The sequence below is a fragment of the Erithacus rubecula genome (assembly GCF_903797595.1).
Source record: "Erithacus rubecula genome assembly, chromosome: 1".
NCBI classification, from domain to species: domain Eukaryota; kingdom Metazoa; phylum Chordata; class Aves; order Passeriformes; family Muscicapidae; genus Erithacus; species Erithacus rubecula.
In genome coordinates this window covers 60,350,134-60,375,955 of record NC_136658.1, presented here as the reverse complement: position 1 = coordinate 60,375,955, position 25,822 = coordinate 60,350,134, and the positions used below count along the sequence as shown (strand labels likewise).

Here is a 25,822-nt window from a genome sequence, read left to right as displayed (position 1 = left end):
TCTTCCTGGGTGAATCCTAGGTGTGTCAGTGACAAAGCTCTAACACAAAATTTTGGCTACCAGTCTTGAGTTCCCAGCCATTTGTGCAACAAAGGTAAAGCACTGGCTTAGTCTGCGTACGGGAAGAACAGTCATTGTTCAGGAGGCAGTAAAAGGCATGAAAGGATAAAGTCTGGCTTATAAAAGTAAGCAGCATAGCTTCTTTTTGGTTTTGAAAAACAGTAAGTCAGACTTCATCCAAAATCGTGCTCTCTCCCTCTGTTCTACATTTGTCTCCCTATTCTTCCCCTCTTCTTTTATTCTCTTTAAAAGCTGCTAACATCAGCTGCTTCTTTGTGGATTTTTCTCTTTGCTTCATTGCCTACAAATTGCTCTAAGCTCTTCATTCCCTATGAACCTGTTCAGCTGGAGGAGAACAGCTGTACAGACGGTTGTTCCTAGTACACCTCTGGAAAATGTATAGCAAAATGTTAACAAGACACACCTACCAAAGTTTTTTATCTTTTGAAGATCTAAATGGGGATATATATTTACATATGTTTAAACCTGCATGCATCTAAGCAAATGTACAGTTGGTAAAGATAAATAACCATTAAAATACTTGGTACTTTCTCCAGAAAGCAAAAAGTCTAAAATTCTCAGTCTCTGATTTACATCCCCCAGGGTGACAGAGGATGTCTAACCATGTCAACCGGAGTGGAAAAACACTGCATGTCAGCACAAGAAGGCCTGATTGCTATAAACCAAATGTCTCCTTAGTTTCTTGCTGCCTTAACCCTCTCCCCCACACAAGAAAACTGTTCACTCAACTGACTCATTCTTTAACTTCTTACTTAGGTTCCAAAGATAATGAGCTTCAGTGTACATTTTACTTCAAAAGATAACATTATTTTCAGAAAAAGCATGGTTATTTTGTTTTTCTGGTTTTGTTGAAGTAATCACAAATATTAAGATGAGAATCTTGATCACAAGTCTCTAAATAAAAGACAAACTTCTGCAGAGTATGAGAGAGAATATGTGAAGAGGAATAGTTTTGAGTTTTGTTTGAAATTGTCAAAAGGATGCTCCTACCTGAAGAGAATTGACCCTAAGTTTCCAATCAAAAAATCAAAGAAGGAGATGGAAAATTTGCTACAGACTTCTAAGTGTTATGTCTAAAGAACAGAATTCCTTTTCCCCAGACACAGATCTGCTATTCAAACACATAACATGCACAAGATAAATCATAATTTCTAGTGACATTACCACTGCGCTTTACAGGTCTACATGAAAATCCTGGATAAAACTACATTAAAGGTGCAACACCAATGACTGTAGTGGTGCCCTTAGTTTGCTTTAGAGGAAGGGGTTTCACATTTGCCAGATATTTAAATATCTTCTTATATACTTCCTTAATGGAAGCTTTAATTAGAACAATGGAAGTTTAAGTCAGAACAGTATTGTGATTGCCTTAGAAGATTTGGTAGAAAGGGAAGCATGAAAATGCAAAATCCCAAACTATATAAAATTATTTTATTCTGATCTTTCAGCAATATCAAAATACAGTTTTTTTGAGCCCTTTTCTTCACTTCTTATTTTCCATTTGCTGTCTAGTTTTGAGGCAGTGCTCCCCACTGGCCTCTACAGGCTGCCAAGAATAAGGAGAAGCAAGTGGAGCATTTACATTCTCCTTCCCATACTAACTGGTTGCCTTAACCCTGACATCTAAACATCTAAAACAGGACACTTCTGAGACAAGCATGGGACCTAAGTTAGCCTGGAGGCTCTGAAGGAGGTAAAGCATTATTTATTCTATGATTACAAACCAGAATATTTGGAGGTCCCAACACACCGAACAGATCCTAGTGCTAAAGACTTCACCCTAGCCAAAGTGTTCTTGGGTCTTGGGAGTTCTGAAGAACTCCTCAAAGACCTGCTGATTCTTGTCTGAAATGTTGAATGATGTTAGGATATTTAAAGAATCATTAAAGTCTCCAAGAACATTACAGGATTTTCATATAGTCCATCAGTATTGGATAACACAGCATTTTTAAAGTTGATGTCATCCAGCTCTCACACTGTAGACAATAGGAGATTACACTACAATCTGAAAATCAAATAAAAGCCCAGAGCAAACCCCTGATAAAACAGAAAATAATAACTATGGGATGGCTCATTAACCTCCAAAGTTCCTAAGAGGTTGGAGATCTCTGAAATGTGTGTCCTTCTGCAGTGCCTGCAAGCCCAATATGAGATTTAATGAGTCCTCTGTATCAACACAAAGAAAGAAATGTTCTCTCATTTAGGATTCATCTAGCTATCTTTTTACTGCCCTAAAAATACAGTTATGCCAGAGACTTACTGTAACTTTACAGAACAGTCTTGCCTTTCTATAAAATTAACAAGGCCACCAACTTTTTAACAGCTAAAAAATGATTTTATAGTAGATAGAAGAACTTAAAAATTAAATTAATTCTAGGATTCAATTTTGTCATTATTTTCTGCAAGAAAAATAAAATCAACAAAAGGAAGTATTTTTTAATGTGATCAGCAGATCTTAACACTTCAAAGGGCTGATGTTTACTTCACTGAATTCTAGTTTATGACAAGAAAATCTTCTTAGGATGATGTTTTATGCACTGATAATTTCAGACATAGCATGCTCAATATCTACTGTAATAGTAATTGCACATACAGCTTCATATATTTATTTCTCTCAAAAATTTGTTGAAAAGTTAGAATATCAAACTGAGACAAAAGAAATGCAAGACTCTAACAGCAAAGTAAACAATCTGTCACACTAAAAAAACCAAAAAAAACCAAAAAAACCAACAAACTATTGGAAAGCAACTGCTGTGGGAACTGCTGTGAGTGTAGGTGGAGAAGGATTGCAATCATTTCAGCCCTTCTCAAAAATACTGAAAAAATGTTTGGGTCCTGATATCGTGACATAGATGGTTTCCTCCTAATTTCCAGATTCAAGCTAGATCACTATGCTGCCTCTCTCTAAACATGGCCAAAAAGAACCTAAAAACTGGTTGGGTTTATTTCATTTTCTTTGTAAAAATCTGGCCATAACAACTGTTGTCAATATTGCATTACCAAGAAAAAGTTGCTGCACAAAACAAAATAGGAGATTCGTGTTGCAGTTTTTCACAGGTTTTTTTAGTCATCAACAATTTCCTTTTTAAAACTGAAAAATTCAGAATTAGAAGGTACTTGATGCATTTGTGCATATAAAGCTATAATTATTAATAATATCTAGAGATTAAGGTGGATAAACAGGTAGAGCAGAAAAGGAAAATGCAATTTTATTATGGAGGAAAATTGGTTATTGAAATTAATGTGTTTGAGTCAGAGAACAATGTTTACACACACATTGTGGTACATACCAGACAGTTATTTATCCCTTTAAAATCTTAGGTTTTATTTTGATTGCCACATCAAGTTCTACTGCAAGAATTAGGGTGACTCTAAAGCATGCTCTCTGCACCAGGTTTCAGCATTAGCTAAATTTTAACTACTTGAACAAACCCACAATTTAATAATAAGATAAATGTCGGAGAGCTTCATCAGTAATAACACACAGCCTAAAAAATACACATGCCAGATTTAAGAAGAATAGAGGACATGCAAAAAGTCTTCTCCTGCCACACTGCCCCCAAATAAACATGAAATCTGTGACCATATGAAGGTAGATTATTTTCAGTTATAATAAGTCTGATAGGACTCTTGGCTCCACTCACTTCTAAAATTTACTAAGTTACATTGTCTAGAAGATGGTAAAATATATTTTGTAAATATGGCACCAATGGAAGGCTTAATACAGTATGTTTTCTGAAATACGAAGTCATAAAATGAAACAGCTATTAATTGCTTGAGGTTTTGTTTTGGTTTTTTTTTTTTTTTTTTGCGCTTTACTTGCTTGATTGCAATTGTATGTTAGTCAAAACTGTATTTAATTAATAGAATGATGAGAGCTACAGCCTACATACTCTAGCATATGTTATCAGTTCTTTCAGGTTTAGCTTGGGGAGACTGATTTCACCCTTGTGTTATGTGAGGCTATGATAAGTTACTATTATCTACGCTCAGAATTACCTGTCTGATGATGCTAACAAACAGCATGGATTTTAGGTGCCCAAGGCTGCAACAGCATTTCACTGGTTTCACTTGCTGTGCTGCCTACAGCAAGTTAGCACCTGACATATCCAACCAAGCAACACCAAGCAGTTCATAGGATTCAAACAACAAAACTTAAAAAAATAATAAAATAAAAAAAATAAAAAAGCTCTGTCTGCAGGCAATAACCTTATTCTATTTAGATATTGCTGACTTAAAGGCATTTTTCGCATCTTGGACTACACTTCCAGTCGTTCTAAAATCTTACCTTTTCTATTATTTAGAAAATACTGTAGCTACATTTTAATCTATTGAAATCTTATAAATAATTCAGATCTCTTTGCCATAACATTTAGTTATCACAGGTTTAGCAGAAATGTCTGCTTATGGTACACTAACAGCCTTGGCATTAATGACAATCTGTATTACAACAGGTAAATTTTTCTTCTAAGTTGTCCAGTTACAAAATACTCTTCTAAATTACTGTGCTATGTATCTGATGCTCTGTGTCCTTTTACTGATATTTCCAATAAAGGCATTGATAAATTCATCCTGAAGAATATATATTGTAAGTTGAAAGATTCAACTTAACTCCCAGATACATATATACACATCATTTTCTTGCTATACACACACAGCAAAGCCAAATCTCAGTCCTTTAAGTTCCCTAATGCAGGTTTAATACATTTTCAGTACTGTAAATATCAGTCTCCTGCAGCCAGAGAGCTTCTCCTCCCTGTGACTAATAGTAAATATGAGTAGTAGCAGATAGCATTTACCACCACATTCAAGACTTTTGTCCCACTTAAAAGACAAAAGTATATCCAGAACTATATTCTCTTGGTTGTCAACATTTCCATTCTTTGGCTTATAGGTAGCCTGCAAATTGCACATAAAATGGTAAAATGTTACTCTGCTTCAGGTGCTTGAGAAAATTTTAAAACCTTAGTGAAAATTCCCTATCTGACCACTGTTAACTGCTTTAAACCATCTTCAGTCATTTCCAGGTGTCCTGTCCCAGGTAGAACATCTGCTAAACATTTATTTTTAAAAATTGCACCAGGAGTAGACTTAAAGTGATCATATTAAAAAAAAAAGGAATTTAAGCAAGTCAAAGGGAATAAGTCAAAATTAATTCTGAATGAGGTAAGATTGCAATGTTAATGTTCTTCTTGTTAGATTAATTTTAACATGACCATATTAATATCACGCTTCATGATGCTTTCATATCTCATGGTAGAGCAGGCAAGACTGAATGAAATAAAGATAGGATATAAAAGGTCCCCTTTTAGTAGACTAGAGTATCAGTAACATTCACACCATCAAATCCTCTGACTGATTGATGATGCCAAAGTGATTTCCAATTGCTGAAGTGTTCACTTCTATTGTGTGTGAATCATGAGGGGGCTGAATGTGTCACTCAGCAAACAAAACTGTCAAGTCTCTTCAGTTTGACTTCTCTGGTTTAGGCTTGAATGCTTTTTTTCCTTTCTGGCTCCCCCCCCCCCCACCCCCCAGTTTGAATAATGTGCATTTATTGGTATAAGACTTTCCAGGAATACCAGCAATTCAACTTTCAGCATGAACATGAATACAGGAAGGTCAATTTAAAAAAAATTCCTTCTGTGGAAATTTAAACTGGCCTACTGGGAGGACAAAGCATAATTAAAATATCTGCATCCTGCACTAATCAAACTGAATCTATTTAAAGTGACTAAGAGGAGGACAAAAAAAAGTATTGTTTCGCTATCCAATAGAGGGGAAAAAAGTTACTAACAATTGTGAAGGCCAAAGCATTTAATGTCCTCTTTGCACTAGTTTTAATTAAAAAGGTCATCAAGGAGAAGGTGACTAGCATAATTAATACAAAAAAACAAAAGAATTATTTCAATTAAAAAAAACGGACAGAAAAGGTTATAGACTACTTAAGTAAATTGGTTTTTAGAGCAGATGTGCCCGATGAACTTCCTCCTAGGGTACTTAGAGAATTAGTAAAGCCACCTCAGAATCATGTTGCCATCAGGAAAGTAATCTGGGAGGCACACATGAGGTATCGATAAAAAATAAATGAAAAACATAATATTCACCTTTCAAAAGAGTGGAAACTTGGAAATAACATTTCTTTCTGTCACCTATTAAGTCCTAGAAAAGCTCTGGAACAAATAAACCACATGATATTTAAGTAGCTGTAAATATGGAAAGGACATAAGAAAGGTCAAAAATCAATCATTTAAGAACAAATCTAGCCAACAGATTTCAATGTCTTCACAAAATGGTAACAGACTTTGTGGAGAAGTGAGTTGCAAGCAAGGTAATTTGTGTTTGTACCATTTGCCTCATAGAAATTTGTGTGTATATAAAAGAGGAAAATTTGTCTAAATGCTAATAATGTTGTGTGGGTTCAAAACTGATTAGGCAACTTTACACAAAGTATAATCATGATTATGCTGGTGCTTAAAATTATCTTTTACATATTTTTTCCTTCTAATGGGCTTTTTTGAAGTTTTAACAAAAAAGTCCTGAAGAGAGTGCTTATTGCTCATAAAGACTACACACTGGACCTGCCAGTGTGTTGAAAGGTCAGCTGGAATGCATATTTCTGAAGGGCAGGAGCAAATCTAGATACCACAATTATATAGGTAGAGGCTTGTCAGAGAAGGTGCTAGAGCTTCAATCTCAATTCAATCTGGAAATAAATCAAAAGTGTTGCTCTGTTGCAAGAAACACACCTTGGATATGTAAAACTGAAAAATACCAGCACAATACAAACTACAAATTGACTGATTCGCTCCTATTTTTGGGAAAACTCGAGATGGATTGTTTCTATCCTGTTTGGGCCAGCTCAAAGAGAGAGAAATGAATAGGAAAAAAAAATAAATCAAAAGGCAAACTATCATGAGTCTAACCAAGAAGAAAAGATTTGAGATTTAATAACATGTGATTGTTAAAGCTTGAAGAAGAGGAGGCTGAAGATAAAGATGATAGCAATTTTTTAATGTATAAAAGGTAGATCTAAAGTGGAATGTATTATCTGTGATAAAGAACTAGTGAAATTAAGTTGTGCCAAGATGCTGAAAAGATTTCTAACAGTCAGAGAGATTACTAGAGCACTAAAACAAATTGCTAAGCAAGACTTGGAGTCCCCACAGTTGGGTGTCTTTAAGACACAGACATCTGTCAGGAATGACCTAGGTATCCTAATCCTGCTTTGGAAGGGACTGCATCATCAGCCATATTATTTTCCATATTTTGTTCCCAGTTCCAACAGAAGAGAATTTTAAAAGAGAAACTCCTGTATTCTTTTACACACAGTCTACCAGAAATACTAGCTGTACATTTAAGAACGACCATAAATCATTTCTGCAGAGTCAAGCTCTCACCTCTGTAATGCCATAGGTAGCTATCTATATCTGAAATTATAGAACTCTAGAATTCTTTGCTACTTTCTCAACCATTACTTGATCAGACCATTTGTTTTCAGGCTGGAGAATAAATCAGATTCAGACGGATTCAAATTTCACTGAAAAATTGCTAGAGTGATTTGAATACGGTATTTTAAAGCTCGCGAATACAGTTTGAATACAAAACTCAAAAATGAGTATAGGAAATTCAGCTATAAAAGTGGAAATGTCTGCAAAAACTGATGTTAAAAAATACGTGCACACAGAATGATGTGATAATGAGCCATACATCAGAAAAAAATTATAGCAGACAACATGAATGGAAAACATATTTAAACTCAAAAGGACACCTGTGCCAGTGTTAAAAAATGATTTATTACATGAATTGCAGGTCAGAGCAGACAATACTTCCCTACAAGAATAAAACAAGAAAGGGTCTCTTTCCACTTAAAATTGGACTATTACAAGCATTTCTAAATCAGTGTCTCATCTAGTGCAGTACAATTAACTCAAATTAGCATACTATAAACAGCACTATTAAGAAATTTAAAGGCTTTGACTAAATGAAGAAAAATTCAGCTATAGTCATCACACAAATCTTAATTAAGGCTGCTTTCTCTGACATACAAAAAGAAAACAAAAACAACCCTTGGATGAGTTGCTGCTATTCTCAGGCAAGTCAATCACACAACATGCCATAGTTTTGCTGGCAACTCTAGGTCACTAGTTATGTCAGTGAGGTCAACTACAAAATTACCTTGTGTGTGTGTTACTTATCCTTTCTGGCTTTACATTCTCATTGTTACTCCAGTATTACAACAGCTGCATAAGTAATGGACACATATTTGTGCAGGCATATAAATGCGTGGTACAGCACACCATTTCAGAACACTAACTGCAAACAACAAAACTTATGTTCTTTTTTTATTTTTCCAGTTGAGTTTGGTACTTTTTATTACAGGTTACCAATGCATTCTTAATTTTTTATTTAATCTATTTTCAGACTATTTCAACCATTTCACAGGTAGACAACAGTATTTTATTGATATACTCCATAATTTTTATTAAAATGTCCTCCTTGATAAGAAAGGCTCAAAAAAGTCAATTTCTATCCTGTAATTTTATACCGTCTTATTTTATATATATATATTTGAAACATGCACTGCATTCCAGGTTTACCACCATCCCCAGATTCCCTATCCAATACACAGAGCCATGAAGAGGAAGCAATGTGGCACCAAGTGTGAAGAAAATGCTGTGGCATCTCCTGAATGGGGCAAAATGCTTTTTTTTTAACCTACATAAAAGAAACATTAGGGATTTCTTTCAGGCTTGAAGAACCTGCTCTAGCAAAGGATTTAATGGGATCACTAATTCTCAGAGTTGCATTAAAGCACCCACTATAGACCATGACGACTGCACACTGAAAATTAATTCTGTGTGGCCAATGCAAACTCTTTTGCTGGGTCTTTTGTTAAGAGCATTTTCTTAATGACTGTAAGAGCTGAAACTTCCCTCAAAAGCTTTTATTACTGAGAGCAAAACAACTGACAAAATATTCATATTATCCTATGCAGATGAACTGGTCTTTTTACCATTTAGATCAGAGAAAATGTGAAGATAAGCCCTAAAACACTCAGTTTAATATTCTGCTGTCATAGTTAAGGTGAGACAGAGCCGGCAACATCCCTTTCACTTATATCATTTACCAGTCTTAACTCTACGCATTTTCATCTTCAGGCCTTATTTTCATATATCTCTGAACCCAACTCATTTTCTTCTACAGACCTTTTCCTTATACAACACTGACTTTTTCTCAGAAGCCTCTCTGCTAATTCTGTACAATTCTAACTCCTTACTCTCTGTTAATTCTGGCTCTATTCTCTTATTAGCAGCTTGTACTGATTCCTTTACCTGTGAGCAGTCTCACATAGCTTTGGTTCCTTCTTTCAATCTGCATGGCTGGCTGGCTCCAAGCTATTCTTTTCCCAGCTGCCTGACCATGGACTGTCCCTCATACAAGAGATCCTTACCTTAGCTGGTCCTCACACAGCCACATGTCCCTTGGCTCCTCTCAGCACACCCAGCAGCCTTGTGATCTTTCTGCATCCCCACCTGCAAGTGCCTCTGACCATTAGGAAGCTGGCCTACTCCTTTATGTCCTGAAAACTGATTGGCTGGGCACAGATGTTTCTTTTTTGGTAATCAGTACAGCTGTGAGCTGTTGGGGAAAATTCCCTCCTGCATTACCCCAGCTCTCCACATTCTGCCACAAAACAGTGAATAGCTCTTATTGAATTCTTGACCAAAATCACACAAGAAAATTAGGCACCTTCTCTTTACATTATTTCTATATATCTACAATTTCCATGTATCACTATAAATTGCTGTACTCTATGATTGTGATAGAAAGATCATGTTCAACAGGTGCCAAATCCTATCAAAGAAAATACTTGATATTTAAGATAAAATAATATTCAGCTCTGCTGTATAGCCAAGCCTATGAAATTCAACATATTTTGTTCTGCTTTGATCCACATCAATACAATGTTACACTGAGTTCTTCCTAGTCAAATACCTGATAAATGGATCGGTTACAAGAAGCAATTGACTATAAAGCAAGTCTCTGAACACATTTTCATTACATTTGTCACTGCAATAAATGAATAAATCTTTCAAATCACTAGTCTGGTGCATTCCCAAAAACCCTCACCATGAAACCTGAACTGCAGTATTCTGAGCCATAGGTTATTTCTTTGACAAACCCAAGCATGTTCATTCTCTTGATTTGTCTTTCATCCTCAGTAATTACTTTTGCTCCATATTGTCACAAGTCAAGTGCCTTCTATTTGCATGCAAAAAAGCAGCATTTTTTCCTGATACCAAAACTACATTTTGCATCATGCAAGAAGCTGGATTGCCAAGTCAAGCACACTTCTGTGGTCTTGGCAACATGACAACAATTTTTGATAAAATTTTTCTTTGTCACTATTAAAGATAAAGATAGTGGAACAGAGTATTAAATAAAAAGTTTCTCAGCTTTTTACAGGATTCTTGGGATTCTCACCTCTCTGTGCTCTGCTTAGAGTAACAGGTGCTGATCATTCAGAAAAATAGATCCATGCAAGAACAATTCAATCTCTTGCCCGTGGAGGTGGTAGGTGCAAAGGCAAGACCAAAAACAGCAGGAATATTAAGTTGTTTGATAATAAAAGAGTTTCACCCCATGCTTATGCTACTTTAAGCTTGCCTTGCTGCAAAGGCCAATTTATCTATTTCCAGCAAATGGAGCTAAAATAGTGAGAACACAAAAATTAGGGGAAAAATCCTGGTGTATACAATAACCAAAGCAAAGCCATTTTAGGCTTGCTATAGTGTTTTAAAAACAAGGAAGGGAAGCTGCCACTTTTGGACCTGTCAGTGGAAAAGACTTATTTTTTAAAAAAGCATGCTAAAAGTCTTACAACACCATTTTCTGAACAGTTAAAACTCTGGTTGCTATCATTTCAGCTAATTCCTTGAGCAAATAAATTTCATCCAAATAATTTGCTGCCGGTTTGGAATACAGACAGGCTGTCCCAAAGGTTAATTTAATTTTAGGCAATTTAACTCAGTCTCTCAAACCCACACAAATTTCAACAAGGATTTCTGGAAACAAATCACTAAAGCATCAAGCATCTCTATAATCATGCCCAGCACTCTTTTAGAAAAAACATTCAGGAATATGCCAATGGCTTGCTATTAAAATAGAGTTAAGCTTATAAACTTAAACTGTTCATACCAGTTTAACTTTAAAATGAAACAAAGATATCACAGGTTATTTTGTTGGTTTTATTTATTTATTTATTTAGAATTCAAAGCTTAGATATAAACACTTTATATCTAAACTTGTGAGAGCAACAACAAAAATTTTGTGGGACTGACCTAAAGAAGGCAGATAGTAATTTAAAATTATTTGAATGTGTGTCTTGATAAGCAAAAAGAGGTTAAACACAGTGAAATATTGAAGAATAAATTTAATCTTTGCTTTCTTTGTAATATATCAATTTAAGGAGTAAAAATAATATGCTAAGGTTATGTACTTCAGCAATTATGCCATAATTAAAGAACAACCATTTCATACTCGCCCTGTATCTCAGTTTCGAGATCACCACATGAGCAGATATTATAGCAACTTTCCCTTGAGTTAACTTGAGCACATTTTTCACCCTGCAATACAGATACAGCCTCTAACTATTATCTTCTATTAGCAGCTTTGCTCTCTCCCATCCAAGTGTGTAGCTCACACACTCACACACTAAAGGACCTTCTTAAGCTTTGGAAATAATGAAAGGATCAGACTTCTATTCTGGTGTTTTGAGACCCTCAGAGTAAATTCCTGACTGAAAAGGCAAGTAGAACATACCCTGAGCACTGCAACAGAGAATTAAAACAAAAACAAAAGAAAAAAAAAAAAAAAAAAAAAAAAAAAACAACAGCAACAAAAAAAACAAACCAACAAAAACCTATTTTTTTTCCACTCTTCATCTTCTAAAACTACATTGTTCAATTACAACTCTCATAAAAAGAGAAATTACCTAAAATGAGACATCTGCCAGCATTTACCAGGACTCTTGAAAATCATCATAGGCTTCTCCTAAACAAGGGTGAAACTGGAGCTGCCATATTCTGAACTTAATGCTAATGGTTTTCATCTCTTCTACTGTAGGGCTAAAATTAATATTTTATGGAGAATCAGTGTAGGAAACTCTTTGGGGAAAGTAGTCCAAGAGATTCTTAGAAATCAATGTTTCCTTATGCATATTTATTTTTCCTCACAATGCTTTCAAAAATAGCAGATTTTTTTTTTTTTTGTTTTAAATCAAACCTTCACTTCTTCCCTTAAATAAAAGGCCAAAGCAAGAACAGATTGTGAAGCCATTATATTCATGAAGAGAAAAAGAGAGGTTAATTCAAAATTCTATGGTCTGTTGAACCCAATATCCACACGTTCCCCAAAGCAACAACAAACGCACCACGGAAACTCAATCAAGGCATCAAACCCACTTCAGCAAATGTGTTGTGCCAACCCATTATTAATGTTGCCTCTCAGGGAAATTCCGTATCAGCGTGAACTTGCTGAAAATATTTCTCACAAATTCGCATTATACTATTTCCTTGACATTAAATGCCAGAGACGGCAAATTAGCAGAGGCCTGGGAGACAGAAGACATTCAAGGATGTGTCCTGCTCACAGAACTGAACTGATGAGCAAATTGCACAAGTACACTTAGAAAGGGTTTAATACACTGACATTAGCTTTTAGCAAATTTGACAGGTTATAGATAAGAAAGCTGTCCTTGTGGAGAGAGTGTCTATGGACTCATTCTCCTGCATTCCTCCCCATGCCAATCACAGGAACAGGAGTGAAATATCAGTGAACGAACATAGCTGAATCAAGCCATTCAGCACAAGCGTACGGAGCTTAATTGTGTTCCCTCGCATCTTTTCCTACTGCCAAATAGAAACACCATTGTTCTTGCTGAAGAATTCGCTTTCATGTCTCAAGGATCTCGGCCAACTTAATTGTGAGAGTCACACTGCATGCCCCAATGGAAGTGAGGGGACCTCACGTCTTCAAATTCATCCCCTCACCCCCTTTATGGCATTACAATTTGAATGCAGTAAGCACTGCTGAACACACTGAGAAAGTTCATTCAGCAGGTGCTTACACAAAAAAAAAAAAAAAAACCCTAACACGTCACGTTACAATTTGTATGCAAGCTACATGCATGCCATCTAAAAATGCATGCTAACTGCAACTCAGCCTCACAATTTGAGAGCACCAATCTTATCTGAGGTGATAATGCAAACATCCACTTTCATAGATGAACAGCTGCAGTAGGTGGGAGAAGGAAGAAGGAGGGAAATACTTTCCATAATGTGACCTAATTAAAACTGTACATAATAAAGGAAATTGATGGCACAGACGTAGAGATATTAAACACATTTTTTAAAGATTCAAAACCACATTGAGATGTGACTATTCATTAGCAGGCTCTGTGAGATGAGAGAACATAAGAAATTTCACAAGAATTTTCTGTAATGCCAGTGTCTGAATCATTCTGAAATTCCATATTATTTTTTTAAGAAAATATGTCACTTGATAAAACATCAACAATGATACATCATATATGAAGCTTTTATAATCTATCATTGATAAATCAGTTAAAGACAGTTTAATGTTTGAAAGCATCATTCAGTTATCAAACTCAGGATTTATATTGGTCATTAAATTTTTTATCATTTTAAGACCATTTATTAAAATAAAACAGGACCCGTAAAAGCATTTTCACTGAGGTGATGGGAAAAAAGAACTTTGCTAAAATATTAAATTGCATGTGGAAGTATGAAAAACACAATAAGGATAATTCATTCAGTAGGAGAACAAATAGAATTCTGTATTCATTTCTTTAAATGTCTGCACTGAAAAATCAGATCTTGGCATGTGTCATGCAGCTGGGACAAAACAAGTCTGTAATTTCATTCGGTGCTCCAGTTGGATTTGATTTCCTAACACCTCCTGCAATAATGACAAACTGTTGTTTTTGCAGAAGTCTGGGCAACTAACCCTACAGAAAGCCTCTGAAAACACACTGGTTGGGACTGGAGGAAACTGTGAAATGTACAAGCCAACAGTTTTATTTGGTAATAAATTCTATCTTTTGGCATAATTGCCATATGGCATATTATTTCTTTTTAAATGTTTAGCAGTTTTTCATTAGAAATTAGTGTTTTTCTTCTGTTTTGAAAAATCTCTTTATTAGGGCAAACACCTTTTCTTACTCTCCTTTAAAGCCCAAGAGCCTGTCAAAGGTAACCACATATTCAGAATATCCTGTTAGGCTGCTTTATATTTTACTCCAAATCCTGAAGAAGAAAGCAATATTTAGATGAAGATGGACCAGAATCAGAACTGTAAATTAAATCAAATTCATTTAAAAATGAGATTTATAGCACATTTGCTTCTTCAATCTACAGCTCATTTATTCTAAATACCTCTTCCTAATGAGCAATTTTCTGCATGTCACCACAATTTACGAGAGTCAGCATCTAAGTGTAGTACAAGCAACATATTTATATCAGTTCATTTGGTCAGGAAAGAGCAATATAACCTGGCATATATAAAGAAATTGTTAATTTGTCTGTATTCTGGGAGAAAAACATTACAACTGTAGCATAGGAGTGTCGAGCTGCACATAAAGTACCCTTTTTATCAATGAGTTGCATATGAAGTACCCTTTTTGATCACATGAGATTCTTAAAATGATAAATAAATACTGATCTAAATTCATTCTTCCAAAAAAGGTATTAGGAGTCTATCTGCTAAATAGAAATGTTAGATTTAGACTGTGAGAAACATGGACCAAGATCCAGGCTAATCTGCATGCACCAGGCAGCCTGAGTCCACAAAGACAGAAATCGTGTCCCTCAGTCCTTATTCCCTCTTTCCACCCAAGATACTTAACAGCCTTTATCAAATTACTTCCATGTGGTCCAGAAAGGCAGAACAAAGACAGGATAATGAGAGAGTTTTGAGTTTCTGACCCTCTGCCTCTACAGACCAAAACCAGAAAAAGTAACTCAGACTTAATTCAGTTCATTTTGTTACTAGTTTTCTCATGGTGTACTATGGCTGTACCATTTATGTAGGCTCCTAGGTTTTCCCCACACTGGAGAGAAAGGATAATTGAAAGTCCTTTAATTAGAAAATTGTCCTGTTAGTGCTAAGAAGGATAAAATCTTACAGACTGACGAAGAAAACTATCATATTCACTACAATGTGCAGCATACTAACAGTTAGGAAGCTCTATCTTTAAAGTAAAGCATGAAAATAAGTAAAATAGTAACTATCTTAATTTCTCAATTGAGTGGGAGTTTTGCTGTGCACTAAAATTACAGTAAAAATGAGTTATGAAAATAACTGTCATAAAGGCCATTTTTAAAACATGAATAATTCAAACAAGTTCCCATTTTTTTCCTCAAATAATATTAAATTCTATAGTTTATACAATTAATGCAGTTGAAATAGTCAGACTTTTAAAGCAACCATTTATTCTATACAATAATGTTTCATCGGAATTTTTATTGTGTTTATTTTCATGGCTCTCAATACACAATACATCCTGTGCAAGGAAAAAATGTAATTCATTTTACCGACCATGCAAAGTCAAAAGAGAGATGGAATTTGCATGTTGCATGTTGTGAATAAAAATTGAGACTATATGTAATAAGCATCTCTAAACCTTAATGAGTTATTGAGCTGTGTGTCTCCTAGTGTGTCACTGATTCTTTTAATTTATTTTCTACTTTCAACACAACTTTTCTGTAGGAAAAGAAAGCCCAAATGAAATGAAAATGAAAATATACAATGAAGCAAAATTAATAAAACCCAAATACTATTGAAATTAAAACTATATTTGCCCCAGGGTGAATGCATGGTAAGAATGAAACCAGGAGTGACTATAGCACAGAAGCTGCAGTTAAAATCGTCCCTGGGACTTCACAGTTTCTCTCCAGAGGCACATAAGCATACAGAGGAATGATAGCTGCTGCTTAAAATACTGAACATTTTTAAACATCAAAGGCAAATAATTTTATTTCCCCTCAAGATTAAACGAAGGAACTCAAACAAAATACATATCTTGTTCTTGCAGTTTTTACCAGCAATAGCAATTTTAGCAAAACCATACTAGCTCAGAATTGGATGGAAAACATCTAAATAACAAATAGAAGCCAGAACAAAGGATGCATATATGAGATGAAAATACATGCACTATCACACAGATTAGAAAAAAAAAAATAAATCTAGACCAGTGTCAACAAAAGACGTGGGGCTCAATATTCCATGCAAACAAAGAGCAGAGTTAGCAAAATCACAATGAGGTTCCCTCTTTCACAACAGGCAGTGAGAGACTGAAATGGTTAATGGGTTAAACATTGTTAAGATCATTGGAGGACTTCTGCCCACAAAATGTCTAAAGATACAGCTGCTCACCTGAAGCCACTCTCCCCAAATATGCCTACTAACTGGAATTTGGGCTGTGATAAGAATTTAGAGAAGTCTAAGGAGAAGTTCATAAGGCTTGAAAGAAGAATATATCCACAGGTGGGAGAGACTGGACTGTTGGTGGCTCAATCAATCAGGGACAAGCTGCTTTCCTGCAAAGCCACCTCCCAGGGGCAGTGGGAGAGCACACCTGACACCTCAGGCTACAGCTGGTGTTGAACCAAAGACAGAGGCAATTCCTGCAGGCAAAGTCCTGTCTCTGTCCTACTCAAGTGACCCAGCTGGGATAATTCCCCTTGGGGAAGTACTGAGGCATTCTCACATAGCCTGCAAGTATCCACCCCTACTGAGGGGCCAAGATGGGCCATAACTGACTCAACTCTGATGACTTAACATTGCAGCTGCAACATTTCCAAAGGTGTCAAAAACTCCTGAAATGTCCCATGATCCAGTATTACATCATCTAGTGTAGTACTCATGGCCCCTGGGGAGGTTCCAAGGCATTTTCCCCTAGACTATGCATAATATAAGCCCAAGCGACTTCCTGCTCTGGGGGCTTTCCTCCCCCAACTGATGGATTCAGTCTGCAACCACCACTTTGACCACTAGACATCAAACTTGCAACAGTCAAGTCTAGCCACAGACTCACAGGTGGTGATATCTTGTCTAATATTATCCTTTCTTTCTTTTCCTTACACATTTGCTTAAACTTTCATTCCTTTACATTGCTATGTTACTATAGATAATAACCGAAACCATCACGACTAAATTGTTCTAAAATAAGCTCTATGCACATGTATTTATGAGTGCCAATTGTTGCACATTGTTTCAGTCTACCCAGCCCCAAAGAGATCTATTAACAAAAATCTCGGGTTACCCTCTTCTTTAGGGGTTGGTCATAACACAGGCTTACAATGTAACTTCTGCTAAATGGCTCAGGGCAAGTAAGTTCTTTTGTGGGTCTTTTAGTCCTACTATTGCAAGTCACCCCTACCCATAAGAAAAGAATTGGTATGTTTACAAGTTCACATTCTCCAGATCTGCAGTGGTAGCAATATCACAAAACAGTTCTGCTTAATCAACTTTGCCACTCAAAAACTATTCTTAGCTCCTAACCTAAAAAAAAAAAAAAAAAAACAACACATTTTTTCTATTTAAAATCAGTATTTTTTGCTTATTTAAGTTGGCTTAATCACACTCTCAAATGACCTTATACACAGCAGAGCTGAGCTGCATCAACGGATCATGTCTAATTACATTTCAATTAACACCACCTAAGAGTACTCACAAAGTCTGCTGTTGAAGCTCAGAGGTTGTGCAGAGACCATGAAGCTTCTCTAACTCAGTCATACACCTAATGCAGGCACAAAATCAATTTCCTTGCCTTCTCAGGACTGAGTACCTCACCTAGTCCAGACAAATCCATGAAAAAGTCTTGCTAGATAAGTTTCCATAGTAAGTATTCTTGGATCACATCTAACAAATCTGGCTCCATGAACAAAGTTGAAGCAGTTGCTGCTGCTTCATCAAACAGACTAGGATGCAGATTCTGAACTGGGCTGAACTCATCTTTCTTGAAGGGAATGAGAATGATGTTTCCCACTCTCACAGGGAGATATTAATGCATAAGTTATATGACTTACAGAGAAGTAAAGTGGGATAAAAAATAATAAAAGCTTAAACCAATAGTAGCATTTCAGTACTCTATCATTGCTGCATTCAAAAGAGACAATGAGAAGTGTTTGCAAAAGTAGACTAATGATCCAGACTTATCACCTCAGAGATGACAGCCATTGCTCAAAAGACACATATAGTCTGGTAGATTCAATGCACCAAAAATTAAAAAAAAAAAAAAAAAAAAAAAAAATCATCATTTTATTAACTCATTTCCAATGTGATTAGGATGAATTTGCTATCATTATCCCAGGAATGCATACCACATCACCATTGCTTGTGCAGTCCTGTAGCTACAGCACTACCCTGCACACCTCAGTAGAGCTGTGCTGGCAAAGCACCTGGAAAGAGAGCATAACTATACCAGATCTGGAATGATCTCCCAAAAAGAAGGGCTTAAGCACAAGCAGCACACAGAGAGCTGTAAAAAGGAAAAAGTACTGGGTACAGACATAGATGCTTTCTAACATCTTTATTCATCCTGAAATAAGCTAAAACTTCTGATGAAATTCCACAATTCTGAAGAGTTATGTAAAAAATTCTGACTAATAAATGAAAATGCAAATTTATATTCCCACTTAGAGATTAATATAAAATTCGTATCCCCCCTTCATTTTTTCCTCTACTTAGTATTCCCTACATATTTGACCATGCTAGCTAAATGTGATCATTTCCACTCCAGCCTAACTTAACTTATTTACATCTACATCATGAGTATCTGGCAAATTCAACTTCTTGAAGTATGATAATTTGCTTCTACAAGAAACTTTGCCTTGCAATGAAGTTACACACCTTCACAGGATTCCATAGAGATCCTATCTGCTCATGTACCCTAAATCTCTTCAGTAACTCTATAAAAATACAAGCTCCCAGGTCAGGAGGTGTATTTCAATAGGCAGTAGATATTAAAGCACAAATCAGACTGTGATTTTAGAATATTGTTCCTGAACACGTTCATAAAGATACCTAAAAAGACTTTCCACAGCCATTTATTGTGATAATACACAGATCTCAGCAGTTAGACAAAGGCCCACAATGTGATATCCCCATTCGTTTCAGCTTTCTGTCTTTTTCCTCATGGCTGTCTCATTTTCCACTGGGAAGTATTTTTTTTCTTGTTTCCCTGCTAAATTTCAAGACAGGTTAATGAATAATTAAGTTAGTAGCACATAGGGGTTCAGTGTTTTAGAAAGAGCACTTCTTGAGCTCCTTAGCACTGCAGTGGCCATAATGCTGCTGCTGAAAGAATTCTTCCAGTACATTACACATATTGTACTGCATACGTAAAATACACATGTAGACATTCTTTGCACTGATGCAATGTGTTACATAAAAATAAATAAAAACCAAAATAAATTACTTGCAAGGAAAACATGGTAGTTATTTTCCAAAACTTTTGAAAAGGTATCAAAGTATTAAGAAACACAATTAACCACTCATAGAAATTAAATAATGAAAAAATATTTAATAGCAAGGGTATCTGGATATTTATGAATGCATCTTATCTGCTTTTCTTTAAAAAAGTTGTGATTCCAAGCTGATGACCTAACATCCATATGTATCTGTAATATTTCATAGCTCATTTCTCTTTTTCTGGTGTTGTTAATCTCTTGGTACCATTAAGACACATAATAAAATACAACATCTGCTTGCAATGTGTATTAGAAGGTGGAACTTCCTGTCAAAGCACTAAGTTTTTGGACAAATTTGAACTTAGTGGTTTTGCCAACATTCTCAAAGCTTTTGCAAATATTAAGATTCACAAACTTTAGGCGATAAACATTTGAGAATAGCAAGGGAAGGGAAATAGAAATAAATTTACTCTCTGCCTTCATTCCAGCTTCCCCCCCGTATTGACTTGCACACCATCTACCATTCTCTTGGAGTCCTAGGTGTGTATGGCAAGGCTTTGATCCTGGAGAGCTGCAGGGCAGTGTCTGTGAGGAGCTGCCCTGGCAGACAGCTCCTGGCAGGCAAGCAGGGCATGGCTGAGCCCCACAGCCAAGGAGTGGCATCTCAGGGGAAACAGGTTTCAGAAAGAGCACAGGCTGTAAGAAGGGAATGGAGGGGAAAAAAGTGTGAGAAACAACCCTGCAGACACTAAGGTAAGGAGAATGAGCTCCAGGTGCTGAATCATAGACATCCCTGCAGCTTGTGGAGGACCCCATGACAGAGAAAGTTTATCCTGAAGGACTCTAGCCCATGGATGGCCCCACAGTGCAGCAGGGGAAATAGGAAGACGAAGGAGCAGTGGAAAACAGCTGTTGTGATCTGACAGGTACCCCCAATCCCCATCCTCCTCCATCTCTTGGTGAAGGGGAAATAGGTGAGGGGAAATTGATTGTTTTAGTTTTCCTTAATTTTTCAACATTCAGCTGTATGCTAATATAAATAAATAATATAAATATTTTTTTCATATAAATTAATAAATAATATTTTTTCCCAGTCAAGCCTGTTTTTCCTGTGATGGTAACTGATAACAGATCTCCCTGTCTCTACCTTAATCCATGAAATTTTTCTTCTTATTTTTCGTCTGCCCTGCTAAAGAAGAGAAGTGAAATAACTGCTGGGTGGGTATCTGGCCAAGATCAGCCCACCACTTCATACACTGAAGATTTTCACACACTTAAGTTTCCACTTCTGAAGACATGGGGAAGAGCCTCAGTTTCAACAGAACTCAATAGTTCTCAGAGTTGTACTCTGAGAGTAGATTTAGTCCTATGAGGATCAATAAACTAGATGATCTTCTGTCTCCTTTTCTGAGGGCATGATCTTACAGAAACTCTCAAGCACTTTAGAAGATGGAGGTCTATACAAGTACCTCTTAAAAAATAAAACCTGGCTGTAGAAAGAACAATTAGTCCCAATTATCCACTAGTTCAAGGACTGATGTAAAGTTAAAAATACAGATCAACAGTTTTTCAAGAATATTCCAGCTCCTATTGCCAAGCAAAGTGCCACAACCACCAAACTACAAGCTATCACAGGGTATTTTTAATCAGTGCTGTTGAAACCATACAGTGCTATCCATAACTCTGCCTTATGATTTCTACTATCTTGCTTAAATAGCTGTCTCCTCATGTCAGTAAATTATGGGTTCCATTCTGGACACAGAGCTCACCCTGTGCTGCACTACAGGGATGGCTACAGATGTAGCCAAGGTCCAGCCTTGGATTCCAGAGTTTGGCATGGCAGTGCTCCGGATGCAGCCACTGCTCCCTTTCCCACATCTCAGCACGACTGCCTCCTCCACAGCTCAGATCAGAAAAATAAGCACTGTTGCGAATTTAATGATGTCTTTGCCTTCCACTGACAACAGATTATGCTTGTTAAAGAGTTTTTTTGTTTGCTATTGTTTTACATCTAGTTTCCAGCACTAGCTGTTTTTATACACTTCTTTCCATTCAGCCAAGCAAGAACAGCTATAGTAGCAGCTTGAAAAAAATGCTTCTTATTCATTTTCCTCTACTGCCTGGGAACCAGATTTATGAAACACTATGAAACAAATATGAACTATTTTATATAAAAGAATTTTCCCCTCCTTCACCACAGGTCCTGAATTTTCTGTTAGCATTGGAAGGGGAGTAAGTCTGTTTATGTGAGCCAGGGCACTCCTGAAAACAAGATTATAAATCTCAAGTGGCTACAGGGGGGAAATATTTATTTTGTTTAAAATAAATGGAGAAACTCTTGGATTATAACTGGAATCATATGTTATAAATCAGTTTATTGAATAACACAGCCTTGGAATAATCACTGTCCTGGGACACAGCTTTCTACTTCCACAAAGCCAGCTCCAGTCTGAGTTGGTAATAATAAACATTAAAAACCAGAATTGCTTTTCCTTTCTTCTTGCTGGCCTTTTTAAATGGCTTCAGGCCTAGCCCTTAGGAATTACACAAGCCAGAAAAACTAAAAGTTAAACCAATCAGAATTTTCTTTATGCCCTTTCCTAAAATGGTGCTTTCTCTGCTATCATTAATGTATTATCTTCCATTAGTGGAGCTTATGCTTTTCATGCTGTGAGAATTTGAACTCCAGACAGTAATGCTATGATACTACATCTGCAGGATAGGACTCTCCTGTGCTCGTTAATAGTGTAAAGAAGAAAGCAAACACCAAATCTCATTTTCTGAGAAAGTTTCAGGGGGAAAAAAAAAAAAATCCCTGACTGTCAAAACAGGGGCAGTTAGATACCATGAATTTTTCACCATGCCAGACAAGTCAATCAAAGATTACACAATGCAAGAGTATCTGACTGACACTTCAAGCTGTATTCATAAGCAACCTGCCTCATTCTAAGTCAATGAAGAGACAGGACTTACAAGCCCACACTGCAAAGTTATTGAAATGTGACTGACATCTCAAAGGAAAAGTGTCAACAGGATAGCATGACCCTGTGCTGAAACACTGCAAGGTTAATCAAAGTTATGGCAGCTGGGAGCAAGAAAGGCTCTACCTTAGATTGAATTCTTGTAGTCAAAGCAGTGATGGGGCCACTGTCTCATTTTCGCTTCCTCTCCTACTAACGTTTGCACTCAAAGTTTGTATCATTTGTCCACTTTTCTTTTGGTTTCATTTTAGACAGCCACTGGTGGATGTTTCCTGAGAGAAGGTTTTATACATCTGAGTAATGATTGGTTTGCTCTTTCTCCTCTGGGACTCAATCTGCTGTTAACATATGAACCAAGTTGGTAAATATACCATTGGGACATTAAAATACAGTGCTACAAATTGCAGTTACTGCTCAAAAGGGAGTAGATAAAGTCTGACTTAAAGTATCAGCAGAATTCTTCTAAGCTTCCATGGAACAATCAAGGGAGTAGGTAAATGCTCAGACTGTTTCTTAAAATTCTTATCTCCCTACATCTGGAGAGTTTCCCAACAATCCATTACTTACTAATATCACATCAGGAAATATATTCCAGGGATCTATCTTCTTCTCTTACCACTTCACCCTGCCCACCACCTAATTTTGTAGGTTTATAAAGACAACTTACTTTTTCACATTATTTAGCTTAAATATGTCAGTAGCTATCATTTTAAATCAGTACTATCATGGCTAAAATGTAGACCAGAACTACTCAGCATACTCTGCAAATTAAGAAAGCTAGGAAAAAAGATAAGCTAAGGAAGACAGGAGACAGCCCATGCAAAAGTTGTGTTCATGTGCTCAAGATTAGAAAATGCAGTCCTTAAGCAAATAAAGCAAGTATGGCTTTTATGAAAATAAAGAAAAAAAAAATTTAAAAAGCTCTCTGGTTCATTATATTCCTGGGTGGAATCTTTTTGCTTTCTTCAGTTTATTTCATATGTTTCTTGTTTTCTTATTCTGTCAGCCCACAGCAATATCTCACAGATACAAATAGCACCTTCTTGACACTGCATATCATTAACTAAAAATGCTAGTGGCCCTATTCTGTTGGTTCCGTTGCCTGCTCTTTCTCCTTTTCTAGAAGGCAAACTGTCTAGAAAGTAAATACGTTTCTTCCTTAGAGCCTAAGGACCTACAAATCTTTTCCCTTCTGCAGACTCTGATTCTTAAATCATTGCCTGCTCTGAATGTCATAAAACATTTCCATTATGGAGCAAGTCCTCCAGTCAATTATTTAATTAAGGAAGATTTACAAAATAACATCCCTTCCTCCAGGAAAAAATGATAAGAGCAATATGATAACAAAATATTTATTCTTTTATTATTAACATTTTTAAACCAATGATGGAGAAACATCAGATGAGGGAAAGATCACCTTGGGAATATATTATATCAAGCACGACCAGCAAGGACTTTTCTTTTTGGAAGAATAATGGCTTAATGTTTAATTAATCCTACCCATTTTTGCATTTATGGGAAGGCGGAGAAGAAGAGTCTGCTTTATAATGTGGAAAATTAAATATTAAAAACTTTGTGCCTACTTGACTTTACATTTTCTTGTTATGAATGGGTATTTTCACTTTATTTCACTTTCTTCAAACTACAAGAGACAGAAGCAATTACTGCAGCTCTGCTGAACAAAGGTATTCTCAATGTACCTCTGATACTGCCTTGCCAATCCCAAAACAAAACAAAAAATTGAAAACCATTTAGGGTATTAATGGAACCTTTAAAACTCATATTCAAAGTGACGTAGGTTACTCAAGATTAGAGAAGACTAGGGAGAACTTCAGAAAAGCTAAATAAAGTTATGCATTTAAGAAACTCAACAGATAAAATTCAGTGTAGTCAAGTGGCAATACACACTGGATGAAATAATGTGAATTTCCCCCTGTGTACAAATGGGTTCTAAATTAAGTGCACCTATTCAGAAAGAAAGATGTAGAAAGTATTTTGGACAGTTCAATAGAACCGTTTGTTCCATGTATAACAGTAGTCAAAAAGCCCAGCAATATTATTAAGGCCTGAAGAATTCAAAGTATTAAAAGACGGAACAATAATGAAAATAAAGTCTTTAAATACAGTGCCCTTAAATAGTCTATGTTCTCTTCTTGTCTCAAAAAGAGCTAAGAAAAAAGTCCAACCAGTGGAAAGCAGAAAAATAATGAAGATGATTAAATATGTGACAGGTCCAGAGCTGGGAGAAAGGACAGAAAAGGACAGAGTAGGGGTATAAATGGCCTCTGAACCACTCACCTAGCAGCCATTTCTTCTACCTTTCCACTTTTGAGTGGTACCTCTGAGATGTGCACCTGCCATGAGAGCCCCAAACAACTCCAGTTACTCTGGCACAGAAATTACCCTGCATGAACCCATCAGAACCTGCATGGTTCCTGCCTTACCCTCAGCTATGCCATCCATGCTATGCCTGTAGCCCAGGGAAACCATCCTGCTCCAGGAAGAGGTGAGATGTTAGGGGTGCCCACTTTCACCCCTACCCATGACACTGAGCAGGGCAGGCACAAGCCCAGATGTTCAAATGAGAGCCTTTTAGTATTATTCCTACAAGGAATAATAGTACATACTAAAATAATGAAGTGTTTATTGTGAGCCTTAGATACTGCAAAGTGACAAATTCTAAAAGGAAACTTCTTCCACAGTTTTCTCAAAGATGGTTCCTTCTCTCCCTTGTGCCTTCCTCCCTCCACTTCATTCTCACTCGTGTCCTTGTCATTTTCTCCTTTATCCACTTTTGACTCAGTCATCCTCCCTTTTCCATTCTCTTTGTTGACTCCTTAGTTTCTCTGATTCTTGTCTTCACAAAGATTCTGGAGGTTAAAGAGAATGCAGATTGATACACTCTTAAGCCTCCCTTTTAGTATATCATCTTTTCCTTCTACTGCCAAATGCTCGATCTTTCCATGGAGAGATGCAGCCCAAGGGGCTGCAAGAAATTGGCTGCATGCTGTGCCCTATACACCCTACACTCTTAAATTTGACTTGTTCAATTCACATTCAGACTCCAGATTAACTACAGTATTAAAATTTACTTTCTTGTCCCATTTGCTGGCAGCCACTTTCTCATCACCTGGTTTTGGAGTAGGAATGCTCTGATGTACACTCTTCTCGCTCTGTACAGAAAAAGATACTGTTACTGAACTTTGGTTTGTCATTGATTTAGTGACAATTTACATGGAAAACCTTGACCATGGATATACTCTG

General features: G+C 36.4%; 1 protein-coding gene across 5 annotated transcripts in view; it reads right to left on the bottom strand.

Moving 5' to 3' along the window:
* The window catches only part of PCDH9 (protocadherin 9), a 667,287-nt gene that overhangs the window by 551,320 nt on the left and 90,145 nt on the right, over nucleotides 1-25,822 (bottom strand). The gene's annotated exons all lie outside the window — the stretch shown is intronic.